Here is a 13,833-nt window from a genome sequence, read left to right as displayed (position 1 = left end):
CGCGTAAGCGGTTAGTATTTAAGGCCGTCAGGAAATACGGATTGTTCACGAGCTTCGATACGGTCATGCCTCCTCCTACCTATGAGGAATTGCAGGCGCTGGTGGCGTACCTGCAAGCGGCGCCTCAGCAGAGCAATGTCGCGTGCGTGGATTCATATAGGGTTCCGAAAATTCCGCCAATCTTAATCAAAGATCCGGTGATATGGTTCATTCAAGTCGAAGCCACGTTCAAGACCGCACGAATCACAGAGCAAAAGACTAGGGTGCATTACGTGATTATGTCTTTGGACGCTGAAGCCATCGCGTGCTGTAGAGATTTCATCGCGGAGCTCAATGAGAACGAACCATACACCAAATTAAAACAGATATTATTAAAAATTTTTCAGCGTCAACAGAGAGTCAATTGCGACAACTAATAAAAGGCCAAGTGCTTACGTCAGGGAAACCGTCGCAGATCCTCAGTCGACTTCGTAACTTGAACTCTGACAAGCGATGTGTCGACGCCGTAATAAAAAAGTGTTTTTTGAACACTTATCACCGCACATTAGAAGCATTCTTGCGACTACCGAAAGCATGGATCTGGACAAGCTAATCAAAATGGCAGATAAAATAGTTGAGACCGTGGGTGATTCTATGCAGTGTGCCGCCGCATCGTCAGAGTCTAAACCGTCCGACTTAGAAACTAAGATCGACCGTCTGGCCCCGATATGGCTGCCACCCTCGCGGCTGAGGTCAAGCGGTCAGCAGATCTCAGGCGCGAGACGGGGCTAACAAAAATCGTAAGCGTTCCAAAAGCAGAAGCTCTCGTGTCTGCTGGCCGCATCGTACTTTCGGGGAACAAGCGCGAGTCTGTAAGGGAACTGAAAAATTCCCGTGCCCTTGGCCAAAGCCCAAAGCTTTAATGGACGAGAAGGCGGGGGAATAGAGTCGTCTGCCACTGAGGAGACAGGTATGGCGGGCGTCGATTCTTCTGTCCGTCTCCACATCCGCGATCGAGTCACCGGAGAGCTATTCCTTGTGGATACCGGGGCGGAGATTTCGCTGCTTCTCAGCAGATACGCGAAGAACAAAACTCCGACTAATTTCAAGCTTTACGCGGCAAATAATAGCGTATAGATACGTATAGGGAGTCGTTCCGAACGCTACACTTAGGGATACGCCCGTTCACATGGAATTTCTGCGTAGCATCAGTTCCGTACCCGATTATTGGGGCCGACCTGATTGCACATTACGGTCTCCTTCCGGACTTTAAGGGCCGCAGACTCATCGATTTACAAAATAATGTGTACGTGTCGGACATTGTCAAATCGATACCACAGCTTGCCATTAGCACGGTCAACCCCAGTACGAAATTCGCGAGCATCTTATCTGAATTTCCGGAGGTCACCGGTTTAGAACAGGCAACTCCGAATTGCAGTAGCGATCGTCATCATATCATTACCACGGGCCCGCCGGTAGCCGAGCGCCCCAGACAGTTAAGTCCGGTAAAATTAAAAGCAGCAAAGGCTAAATTTCAACGGCTAGTCGAAGCCGGTATCCATAAGCCGTCCATCCAGTAGTCCATGGGCAAGTCCCATTCACATGGTATACAGAAAAAAGACGGGTCATGGAGGATTTGTGGCGATGACCGTCGTCTTAACGCGATCACCGTGCCGGATAACTTTCCCGTACCACATTTGCACGATTGCTCCTCCAACCTGCGTGGGAAAGTCATTTTCTCTAAGCTAGATCTGCATCAGGCATACAACTAAATTCTAGTGGCGCCGGATGATATTTCGAAAATGGTTGTCGTTACGCACTTCGGGCTGTTCGAATATAAATTCATGACATACGGTCTTAGAAACGCGAGTCAAACATTTCAGCGTCAAATCTTCCGCGCTCTAGGAGACTTGAAATTTGTGTTTGCATTCATCGACGACATTCTCATAGCGTCGACGTCTCTTGAAGAGCACGAAGCTCACTTACGCATAGTATTACAGCGATTAAAAAAGTTTTATTTACGACTCAGTGTAGAGAAATGTGAGTTCGGCAAGCAAGAATTAGAATTCCTCGGCTTTACGATTAACAGCGAAGGTTGTTAACCAACAATCGATAAGGTTCAGGCTATTCGCGAGTTTTCAAAGCCTAACACTATAATTGAATTGCGTCGTTTTCTTGGGTTTGTCAACTTTTATCGTAAACTACTGCATAATGCAGCTACCGTTCAGGCACCACTAAATGAGTACTTTCGCAACTCACGCAAAAATGACAAACGGCCAATTATATGAACGCCGGCGGCTGAGAAAGCGTTTAATAAGTGCAAAGAAAGTCTGGCCAACGCGACTATACTCTCTCACTCCTCCGACGCAGCCGAAACGCGCCTCGTTTGTGACGCGTCAGATTTCGCCATCGGGGCCGCCCTCGAACAACGTCTGAATGACTCGTGGAAACCGCTCGCGTTTTCGCGCAAATTAAGTTCGGCGCAACAGAACTACAGCGCGTCAGGAGCTTACGACGATCGCCGAGACAGTTAAATATTTTCGTTATTTCCTCGAAGGACGGAATTTCAAGATTGCGGCCGGTCACAAGCCTCTCATCTACGCGTTCATGCAACGTTCCGAAAAGGCATCACCCCTGCAACAGAGACAACTGTCGTTCATCTCTCAATTCACCACGCGTATCGAATACCTATCGGGCAATGATAACATCGTGGCGGATTCCCTTTCCCGCATCGAAGCCATCCGTTTACCTGCCGAGATTGAACTAAATGAACTCGCACAGCAACAAGAACAAGACGAGGAACTACGGTCCGGATCTCCTGAATTTCCGCTTACTATGAAGCGAGTTCAATGGGGGCCGACGCATACTGCACTTTATTGTGAAACCGGCGAGGCAATCCACCCCTATATATCGGCATCTCGAGATCGCGTCTTTCACATTTGTTCCATGACGCGGCTCATCCGGGCCCTAAAGTCACTGATCGGTTAATCAATGGTATGTGTGGCCTCACATGCATCGCGACATTGCGAAGTAGTGCAAAAATTGTCTAGATTGTCAACAGTCAAAAATAACCCGACACGTTCAACTAAATCCTGAAAATTTGTCGCGCCCAACGGGCGTTTCGAGCATGTTCACATGGATTTAATAGGTCCCTTGCCTGAGTCGGACGGGTACAAATACTGTGTGACAATCATTGATAGATTTTCGCATTGGCCAGTAGCAATATCTCTCAAAAACATCGAAGCCATTACAGTGGCACGCGCGTTTTATGACAACTGGATAGCAAATTTTGGAGCACCTAAAACGTTAATTACGGATCAAGGTAGCCAGTTCGAAGCACAACTTTTCATTGCACTTCTTCAGCTGATCGGCTGTCAACGGATTCGTACCATGGCGTATCACCCCACCTCGAACGGTATGATCGAGTAGTGGCATAGAAGCTTAAATTATTAGCATTAAAAGCTGTAATAATGTGTCATGCTAATGAAGGTTGGTCACGAGTACTTTCGACCGTACTATTAGGTCTGCGTACTCATGTCCTTGACACCGGCGCATCGCCTGCGGAATTCGTTTACGGAACGACGCTGCGCGTCCCCAGAGAATTTGTATTGTCGGACGATTTCACTCCTAATTCTAAAATGTTCATCGAAGAATTCCGCGAGCATATGCGCAAAGTTAAGCCAATCTCGGTAGAGAATAAGCATAAGAAACGCGCATTTGTATTCAAAAATTTATATTCATATTCCCATGTGTTTCTACGGGTGGGCGGTACCAAGAGAGCGTTAGAGCGTCCCTACACCGGTCTTCACAAAATCGTAAATCGTGTGTCGAATCGAGTATTCGACATTGACGTTAACGGTACACAGCGCAGTGTATCGGTCGAAAATTTAAAACCAGCGTATGACATACGCGATGACTTATGTAGTGCAACCCCAGGGCATTCAACCAATTCGTTCAGCAATGAGCAACCAGCTTTAAAAGCGTATGCACGTCCAAAGAAAAAAGCACCTTCGTCATATAATTATAATAAATCTTCCCAACGACAAAATGTAATTAGCTTAAAACAGACATCAAAGACACGCAATGATATGTTTTATATAATATGTTTTATATGATACGTTTTATATATTTTATGTGGTAGATTTAAATGCCGGCATTATAAATGTACCTGTCACTAAAGCAATATTTGTAAAGCAATATTGTTAACCTAGTAATACACAGTGCGACAAAATATGTTCGGTCACGAACCACATCTCAGCAACCAGTGGCGACATCTGTGCGTTCAAACATGCATTTTAAAGGTTGAACATTTTGCTATCATCTGTCAAACTTTCATTCATTTTGGTTGACATATAACGAAGATATGACAGTTCATGTTAAACAAGATTTTGGTCGAGGTAGAAATTTACCAATTACTGGTGCATATTATCTCGAAGTTTTAAAGCGATTGATGGGCAGAATTCATCGTATTCGCCCCGAATATCGTGATCCAGAAAATTGGTCTTTGTTGCATGATAATGCACCGAGTCACATTTCATTGATTGTCCGTCAATGTTTGACTCGAAATGGTGTCTCTGTGTTAAACCATCCACCGTATTCACCTGATTTGACGACTTCTCATTATTCCCAAAATTGAAATTGAAATTGAAAGGACGCTTTTTTGATGACATTCCGACCATCCAATCAGCTTCTACACAGGCACTAGAGGCAATTCCGCAAACTGAGCTAGAACATGCATTTGAATCACTATTGAATCGCTGTAACAAGTGTATTGAAGCCAGAGGAGAATATTTTGAATAATAAAACCAAAAAATATGCATATTGTTGTTTCAATTATGATTTTCAGGCCCTGTCCGGGAACATAATTGTCGCACTGTGTAAGCATAGGGTTTAGATTCGTTGTCATTCATTGTCTCGGGGGGGTTCCCTATGTAGGGAACTACGTTCTCAATACCTCACTAGCGCAGCGAATATAGAAAGTCTATTTTGTTGCCTAAGTTGAGAGTTGTCTACAAGCAGCATCAGAGAAAAATAAGAAAACAGATAGATTATGGCGCTCATCCTGTACGGTTATATTCATTTGAGCTCGAGTAATAAAGATTTATCGTTACCAGTTACAAGAAAAGTGTCAATCATTACACCTCATATCACATCACAGCGTGGGCTCGTCTTGAGAATTTGACTCATCAATCGAGTTATTTATTCCCACAATGTCATATTACTTTTTGACAAGTAACATCTTTCAGCTCATTACTGTCAAATTTTGAGCGGAATTCATCGCGTGGTTTCATTTCTGTAGACGATTAAAGTAAACAACCTTTGTATTTTTTGCAAAATGGAAAAAAATGAGTTATGTGCAGTGATCAAATCTACATATGAAAGGTTTAATGACGAAAGAAATCAAAACCGAGTTGGATAATATTCATAGCACATCTGCACCAGCGTTTGCGACTGTATACAATTGGGTAAATGAATTAAACGTGGTCGTACATCCATATGTGATGCACTTCGTTCGGGACGTCCCAAATTGAGGCTGTTACGCCAGAAATCATCGATAAAATCCACGATATTGTTTTGACTGATCGACGAGTGAAAGTGCGCGAGCTTGTTGAGGCTACAGGCATATCATATGGCACAGTGATTTCAATTTTGCACGAACAAATGGATATAAAAAAGCTATCGGCAAGATGGGTGCCGCGTTTGCTCACTGTGGACCATATGCGCGACCGTGTGACGATTTCAAAACAATGTTTAGAGATGTTTCAACGTAATCCAGATGAATTTCTGCATCGATTCATTACTGTGCACGGAACATCCATTACTTCACACCTGAGACGAAGGAACAGTCAAAACAATGGACTTCACCGAGTGAACCAGCTCCGAAGAAGGCCGGAAGTGAAGTCGGCCGGAAAAGTGATGGCCACAGTTTTTTGGGATGTACGCGGTATAATTCATATTGATTACCTTCCGTCGAAGCAAACGATCAATGCGATTATTACGCAGCCTCTTATTGAACCGTTTCAACAACATTTTAAAGAAAAAACGTCCCCATTTGGCGAAGAAGAAAATGCTCTTCCATCAAGACAATACATGGGTTCACACGTGCCCGGCACCGATGGCCAAATTCAACGAATTCCGCTACGAATTGCTTTTCTAGCATATTCGCCAGATTTAGCCCCCTGCGACTATTTCCTGTTTCCAAACCTGAAGAAATGGTTCGGAGGAAAGATATTCACTACCAGAAAGCAGCTCGCCGAAACAGAGGCTTATTTTGAAGAATTGGACAAATCATATTATTCGGACGACTTGAAAAGTTGGAGAATCATTGGATCAAGTGTATCGAGCTGAAAGGAGACTATGTTGAGAAATAAAAATGAATCGATCAAAAAAAATGTTTTACTATGTTTTTCTAGAAAAAACTTATTGACTTGCCCTCGTATATATACATATATTTATATAAATATAATATATAAAAATAAGGACTTATCATTATCAATGTAGTTACAATCAATTTGTATATGGTAAAAATGGATTAGTTAATTTAGTTATGGAGGCGTGCGTGCGTGCGTGCATTTTATACGAAGAGACGTGTGGATAATCGGATGGAATGGCAGATCGACTTACTGTTTAGCTGCTTGTCTACGAGATCTCGGGTAGATATCGCTCGAAGTGAACCATCCATACAAGAGCGCCAGGAGGAAAGTCGCAGTAGCTAGTGACTGAGTGATCCCAATAATAATTTTTCCCAAAATTTTGTTGCACTTGCGTAAAGATACGCGAACTGATGTGAACAGGTTTACTAACGCGGGTTTTCACTGACTGCACCGACGTGAACCGAGATAGGTTGATTTCCGTACTGACACTTTCGCGAGACCTCTATTTATACCCCGAAAAAAGAGCGTAGTGCCCTTTGTCAAATTGATTATTATTCTAGTGACTAGATGCAATAGTTAGTTGCAATGTCACGAGAGATTTACGATTTTTATAGCGTCCTATCGTTGTTAATCTAAAGTGCATCGTTAGGGGGATTTCGTGAAAAAAAAGAGATGATTTATGTTTATCTTTAAAGAGACAAGATTGCTCCAGACGGATGACGAATTCTGTTATCCTTAAATAGCGGAAAATATGACTAGGTAAACAGACGGTTATCGTGCACAACTAGTTTTGCGTGCAGGGCCATTATCAGTTGCGAGATCGATCTTAGATAACGCTACTGTGGGAAGTTATCCCATGCGTTTTATGATTTTTTAAGCGCGACGTGACGCCTGTTTTCTTAAGGTGAAATTATTGGTCAATCTGGAACGACAAAGCTTGGATTTTTATTATTGTCTGACTTCGGTACATTTATAATGTCTTTTGCAATCTTGTCACTTTTCGGGCCTGCATTAAAATTGTTATTCCTTCTGGGATGATTGGCGTTTACGAGTTTTCGCGGAGTTCGTCCGATCCCTCTTTTCACTTCTGTCAGACCGTTATCAGGACTCCACTCGAGTCCATAGTCGCGATGTGGAGCCGATATATTCGAAAGAAAAGAAGACGTGTCGTCTATAAGACGTAATACAGTACTACACGCCGCTCTAGACAGATGAACAATATGGCTGCCACTCAGTAACAACTAACCGTTGCGTTTCACTACTTTCCCGATCACTGACCTTATGTGCTGTTATTGAGCGTTTTGATAATATGCCTAATACCTCTAAGTGCTTCTTTGCTTGTGCTTGCTCGAATCCCCGTATATCCGTCTCGAAGGACCATGTTATGAATAATTGCTTGTGATGTTGCGTATGTGTACGCGCTCTTTCTCTTTGTCTCTCTGAATGTTATCTTGTAGTAGGAGCGAGATTTATATTTAATATTGCGATCGAGAGCGAATTTTAATTTTTATATATCTTTTTATTATCTATTGTTAATATTTCCACTGTTATTTTTGCTCACATTGAAAATGATAGGGATCGAAACGTTTGTTTTGTTGTACTTGTTACCGGTCAAATTGAATTTTTCTTTAACTTGATGACATGTTTTATTTATTAACTGTTCAAAAAATTTTTTTAATTTTCGATAATTACACATTAGTTCAACATCTCAACACTCAGACCGTAGTAGTGCTTCGCATTTTTTTTTTGCGTAGGAGGAGAAAAATCTTCGCAGCGTCCTCTCCCGAGGGGGATCCGAAAGGGACACCCATCGGGGGGGGGGGAGGGGAAGACACCCAGCAGCCCGCACTGGGTGTGCCGGATTCGTCCGCCCCGTGATCTCGAGGATACATCGGAATGGCCGACTAAAAAACTCCCCCTGTCCAAGCAATATCTCACAACACGTATGAGAGCACCCCGGGATCGTCAACAGGCATTACTTCCGGGTACTCTCAGTGTTACAAACGGGATGGCTCCCACCGCACAAAATACGGTATCGTCTTACAGAAACTTAAACGCTAGTTGTATATACATTATTTACAAAGTATTTACAATTTACCTTAACCGCTACGAGGAGTCAGAGTCTCGAGAGAGAGGAGGTACGGGCGGATGCACCACTCGGGCTCTCTCACAATCCCTTTCTGCCTCCTCCTTCTCATGACGGTTTCGCAATAACGTGCGTCGTCCACGCTTCGGAAGAACCCATGATGGCCCCAATCACCCGATCGTACTCTCGGTCCAGATCTAGATCTAGTCCGAGAGCCACAAACAAGTTCCCTCTCTCCACAGCCCACGAGGGACAGTGGAGGAGAGTATGCGTACCGTTATCGACCGCTGCTCTACAATGCTAGCAAACCGACGATTCAATCTTCTTAATTTCGTATAAATACGCTCCGAAGCACTCGTGACCCACGATAACCTGGGTTATCCTGTAGGTGAGACCACCATGAGCTCTCGTCATCCAACTGCCCAATCGGCTCACGAGAGCCCTTCAGACAACAGTCCCCGGCGCATCCTGTGGAAGCTCCTCCAGCCTCCTTTTCTACCTGGCTATGAATCTTTTTGTCTCCTCGTCCTGAATCTGGCTCATCGCCCTGGGAGCGACGAAGCCATCTCACTCCACGAGGAGCCGCCGCTTTAAATATGACCGCCTGAGTTGATCCGCTAGAAGATCGAACGGGACCAATCTCGTCAGCAACAACGACGCCTCATACGAGACGATCCTGTACCCCCGAATTACCCTCAATGCCAATTGCCTTTGCAGTCTCGCTGCATCATGCCGAGTGGCTCTATTAGCCGCGACCGTCTGAGCCCAGATAGGGGCCCCATATAAAATAACCGACTGCACCACTGTTGCGTACACTCTACGCCTACACTCATCCGGGCCGATGTTAGCGGTCAGTCTACCGAGAGACGCCGCCATGTTCAATGCTTTAGGGAACAGACGCTGGAAATGCTCCCTAAAGGTCCATCGAGAGTCCAAGACTAACCCCAGGTATTTCATGGTTGTCTTCACCTCGACCACAGTATCGCCTATCCGTAGGCTCACCCGCGGCACCCTCCATGTAAAGGCTACAGCCTCCGTCTTGCACACTTAAGGCCCAGTCGCTCTATGGACCTCTCTATGGAGCCACGATAGTTGCCCCCAGTTCCACCCTGACTATTGCCTCACGGAAAGACGGACTTCATCACCAAAAGGGTGTCGTCCGTAACAAATGGTCGAGCACCCCACTAACAGGCCGACACGCAGAATAGAGTATCCAATGTTCCACAGGATTGGTCCTAAGACCGAACCCTGAGTAACGCCGCATCTCATAGAGGATTTAACGTATTGGTCATCTCTATCGAAAGCCATCTATCCGACAAGTATCCGTCCAGGACATGCCGGAGGTATTGCGGAACCTCTTTATCCGCTAGAACATTCCTAATAACCGGCCACGGAAAGGAGTTGAAAGCATTGGCTATGTCGAATGACACAGCCAACACCACTTCCTCATCCCGCATAGCATCATCCACGATCGAACGAAGTCTCCAGATCGCGTCTACAGTCGATCTATTTGGTCGAAAACCAAACTGAGTCTCCGCGATACCTCCGGACGCGTCCAAAAAGCGCACGAGACGGCTACATATGATCCTTTCGAATAGTTTGCCCGCCTCGCTCAACAGGCAAATCGACCTATACGATGAGGGAGCGAGGTCGGGCTTCCCCGGCTTCTTTAAGAGCACCAGGCGTGCCATTTTCCATGGCGCCGGAAAAGTACCATCCCTGAGGCATGCCGTAAAGCAACGCTTCCACAGCCTCATCAGAACAACCGAAGTGTTCTTGATCACACGACTCGTTATCCCGTCAGGGCTCGGAGCCTTACCGACTTTAATTCCCGCAACTGCCACAGAGATCTCCTCCCCAGTCACTGCCAGAGTCTCTCGTCCCACCCAACGAGAGAGGAATCCAAGCCAGGATCCCCCGCCTCGAGCGGAAACAAAACTCCAACCACGTCCCTGACAACTGCAGGGAGAAAGACTCCACTAACCAAAGTGTCCCAGTACGCAGCTTATTAAGGACAATGCGATACGGCATACCTCAGGGGTCCGCTTCCAGTGTATCGAGAAGACCCTTCCAGAGAACCATCTTAGATCTCCTGATGGCCCCCCCCCCCTCAGTAATCTCCTCGCCCCGCGAAAATTATCTCAAAGACCCCGAAGTGTTTCAGAGTCCCGGTACCTACGTCGCAACCTAATAATCCGTCTTCAGATACGAACGCAGCGACCCCGAAGATCCGCAATCTCGTCATTCCACCAATACACTGATGGGCTACCGGTGGCCCTCAGACGCGGCATAGAGACGTCCGAGGTCTCCCGCAACGCATTGTCTATTTTATCAGCTAGTTGATCCGCCGACACGTCCTCCTAAGGAGAAAACGGTCATGCCTTAATGTTGGCCGCCGCGCACATCAAGTCCATCAGGGATTTGGATCCAGCGACGTTATTCCCCTTTGGTTTGCGTCCTCTCTTCTTATCACGAACCGCAGCAGCATCGGCCTACGTGGCCGAATCCATAGAAACACTAGATCTCGTCTCTGAGCTGTCGATCACTATCGGCGCAACTGTAACCGGCGAATTCACAATGTCTCCGTCCATGACACGTAATCTGAGTTCCCTGGGTAGACGTATGTCCGAAATTATTCTGGATCCTCTAACACCGATACTGACTTTGTTCTCATTGTCACTCACCATTAGAACCGTGTCCTGACTGTCGAATAATGTATCGTCCTCACCTTTTGGAGATTCACCAATGGTAGACACCGGCAACTTCTCCAATACTCCTGTGAACTTACGCCGCTCCAGAAGTGTACTCCTGCTACGAGTGCTGGGACCGGGAGTCTCACACATATCCCAGTCCATTCCTTCCTCAGCGGTAGCCATATCGGCCGCGGATAACCCGTCGGCAACTCCGCGACTTGCCCCTCGCATGATTCCCCCGTAGTGGTCGATCGCCCGGGAGCGGAGACACTACCCCCGGGAAATCGTGACGAGCATCCAACTCTCGCCGTGTCATAACCTTTTTTGTACTGTCATGTTGCATATATTACCGGCGATGAAGAAGAAGCCGGGTGACTCGCCGGCCAATCACCCGACTCACCTCTAATTACTTCCGTGACTATCTAAGACGACCGTCCAACGGCAAGGACGACACCGTCAAACGGCCGCAAAACGGAAGTGTACCAAGGTCGATAGTAAGACCCGACTTATATTCATATATATATATAACTCTCAGTTGCCGCGCACAGGAGAATATGCTCGCGAAAAAGTGGGATGGTACTTACTACCTCTCGACGAGTATTCCTCAGCATACCTTCAGGATAGGGAGCAAACAGCAAAACCCCAAGAGATAACTTATCCTGGAGTGTTCATGTCGAAACTTCCACCGTGATCCTTCGCAGGTCTCCGGCTATCCTCCATCTCGATGTCCATTCAAGAGAGAACCGAACCAAAGCCCAAAGGAACTCACTATAGCCTCACAGTTCAATTTAGTCACTTCACAAAGTTTCACATATGTACTATTTATACTATTTATCCTATATACAAGTTTAATAGTCCGTCCATATTGTCTCACCACATAGTTATTAGCGTTCGTGCGCTCTCCACTTGACTGTTGGATGATTCACCCATCACCCATTTATCTTGTGGCCGCGCACCTCTACCACGAGACAGAGGGACCTTTTTTAGAGGGCCCAACTCGTCGTCCGAGAGGTCGGGTGCAATCTCGGACGCTCGGTCTCTTCCAGTGGTGCAAGGGAAGAGATTACGAGAGCTCAGGCACCGCGGGTTCGCTAAACCCGTAGTGAAATCATTTCAAGATGCGTCCAGGAATGCCGGATCGCATCCAAGATGATCCCATCCCTGCGGGAAGCGCTTCGCATTTAAAGTAATGTTATTTAACATAAACGGTCTTGTTTCCAATCTTATTGTTAATGATAATTGTTTTTAGGCTCGTAGCCCTTTATCTTTCTGTTTGAATAATGGCAGAAAACATACGACCTTCTTTTCTAATACTTCATTCTTTTCACATACATATATCCAGCCACCACCGGGCCACAGTCAGAACTTGGACGCTATTACACATAAAATTTGGCGTTATATCGACTAAATTTAAAAATACCCAAAATTAAAGTAAAACGTGTACAACTACTTTGATACTTAAGATATCGATAACGATTATCTCGTGAACGATGCATAGTAGCAATTTTTTCCTGCATATGATTTTGATTGCAAATGCTCCCTACTATACAAATATACAAAAAAATTATAAGTATCTATTAAAAAGAACTATATTAACCTACATAATTAAAAAAAAAAGAGTAGAAAAAAATTTTTACACACACTTTGTAGCTGACTCAGAGTCGTACAAATTTCTCTTACTAAACTTTCTTGTAACTTCAACCAGTTATGAGATATTTGCTCGAATATTTATGGACGGACCCTGTGTGTGTATGTGTGCGTGCGTGCGTGCGTGCGTGTGTGTACATATATACAATCGTGTTTAAATTTTCCAAGTAACTTTATTTATTGAATTATTTACATATATATATATATAATATATATATATATATATATATATATATATAATATATATATATATATATATACATATATCAAGGCTCGGAACGCGATGTGTATTTTGTTGAGCTTCGATTCTGCTCGGATGTCGGAACAACAAGCGGCAATCTTGTAGCAGACCTAGCATATAAGTGAAATTTTTGAATACTTATTGCTCTTATACTAAAGCTCATAACTCATTTCTGCAAGTATAATATTGTTTTTTGAGGTTTTCTGTAAATCGCCAGCTATTTATTTTAAACGTGCAAGGTCTGAAATTATTATACAGCACATTTTTGACTCGACTCGGATGTCGAAATAAGAAGCCCCATTCCTCTTATCGTTCACGCGCAAACGAAGTACCGCTATTTAACTACAGAATGGATTAGATCATTGTATAAACCAGCAATATATTATCATCTGGAAACGCCATAATAATAATATATTTTTGTATATATAGAAATATCAAGATCGTTGATTGTGTAGAAAAGGAATCTTGCTCCCTTGCTGCATCGGCGATGATGATAAACCGGAACTGATAGAATACATTCTTGAATTGCAGAACGAATTATCGAAACAGAAGTACGACAGAGTGAGGCAGAGAAAAAACAAAAAAGGATAGAAGCTCCGATTGTAATCGGTGAAGCTCCCCACGCCGAGCTGGGCTCGTCAAGCGAAACAGCGTATCTATCCTTCAGAGTCTCTCTCTCTCTCTCTCTCCCCCTTCCCTCCCTCCTCTCTCTTTCCCTCCTCCCCCCCTCTCTCTTTCTATGATCGCTTGTTTCTAGGGACTGAAAATGCTTTCTAGGAAATTACTAATCCTATATCCCTCCAATTTATGTAT

General features: G+C 44.7%; 1 protein-coding gene across 2 annotated transcripts in view; it reads left to right on the top strand.

The window, feature by feature from the left end:
• LOC147909020 (odorant receptor 4-like) overlaps positions 1-13,833 on the top strand; it is a 162,845-nt gene that overhangs the window by 43,313 nt on the left and 105,699 nt on the right. The window lies entirely within an intron of this gene.

Source organism: Acromyrmex echinatior, chromosome 7 (genome assembly GCF_024713525.1).
Source record: "Acromyrmex echinatior isolate Ae372 chromosome 7, ASM2471352v2, whole genome shotgun sequence".
In the NCBI taxonomy this organism is placed as follows: Eukaryota; Metazoa; Arthropoda; class Insecta; order Hymenoptera; family Formicidae; genus Acromyrmex; species Acromyrmex echinatior.
The sequence above is the reverse complement of the archived record's forward strand: the minus strand, read 5'-3'. Positions and strand labels throughout refer to the sequence as shown.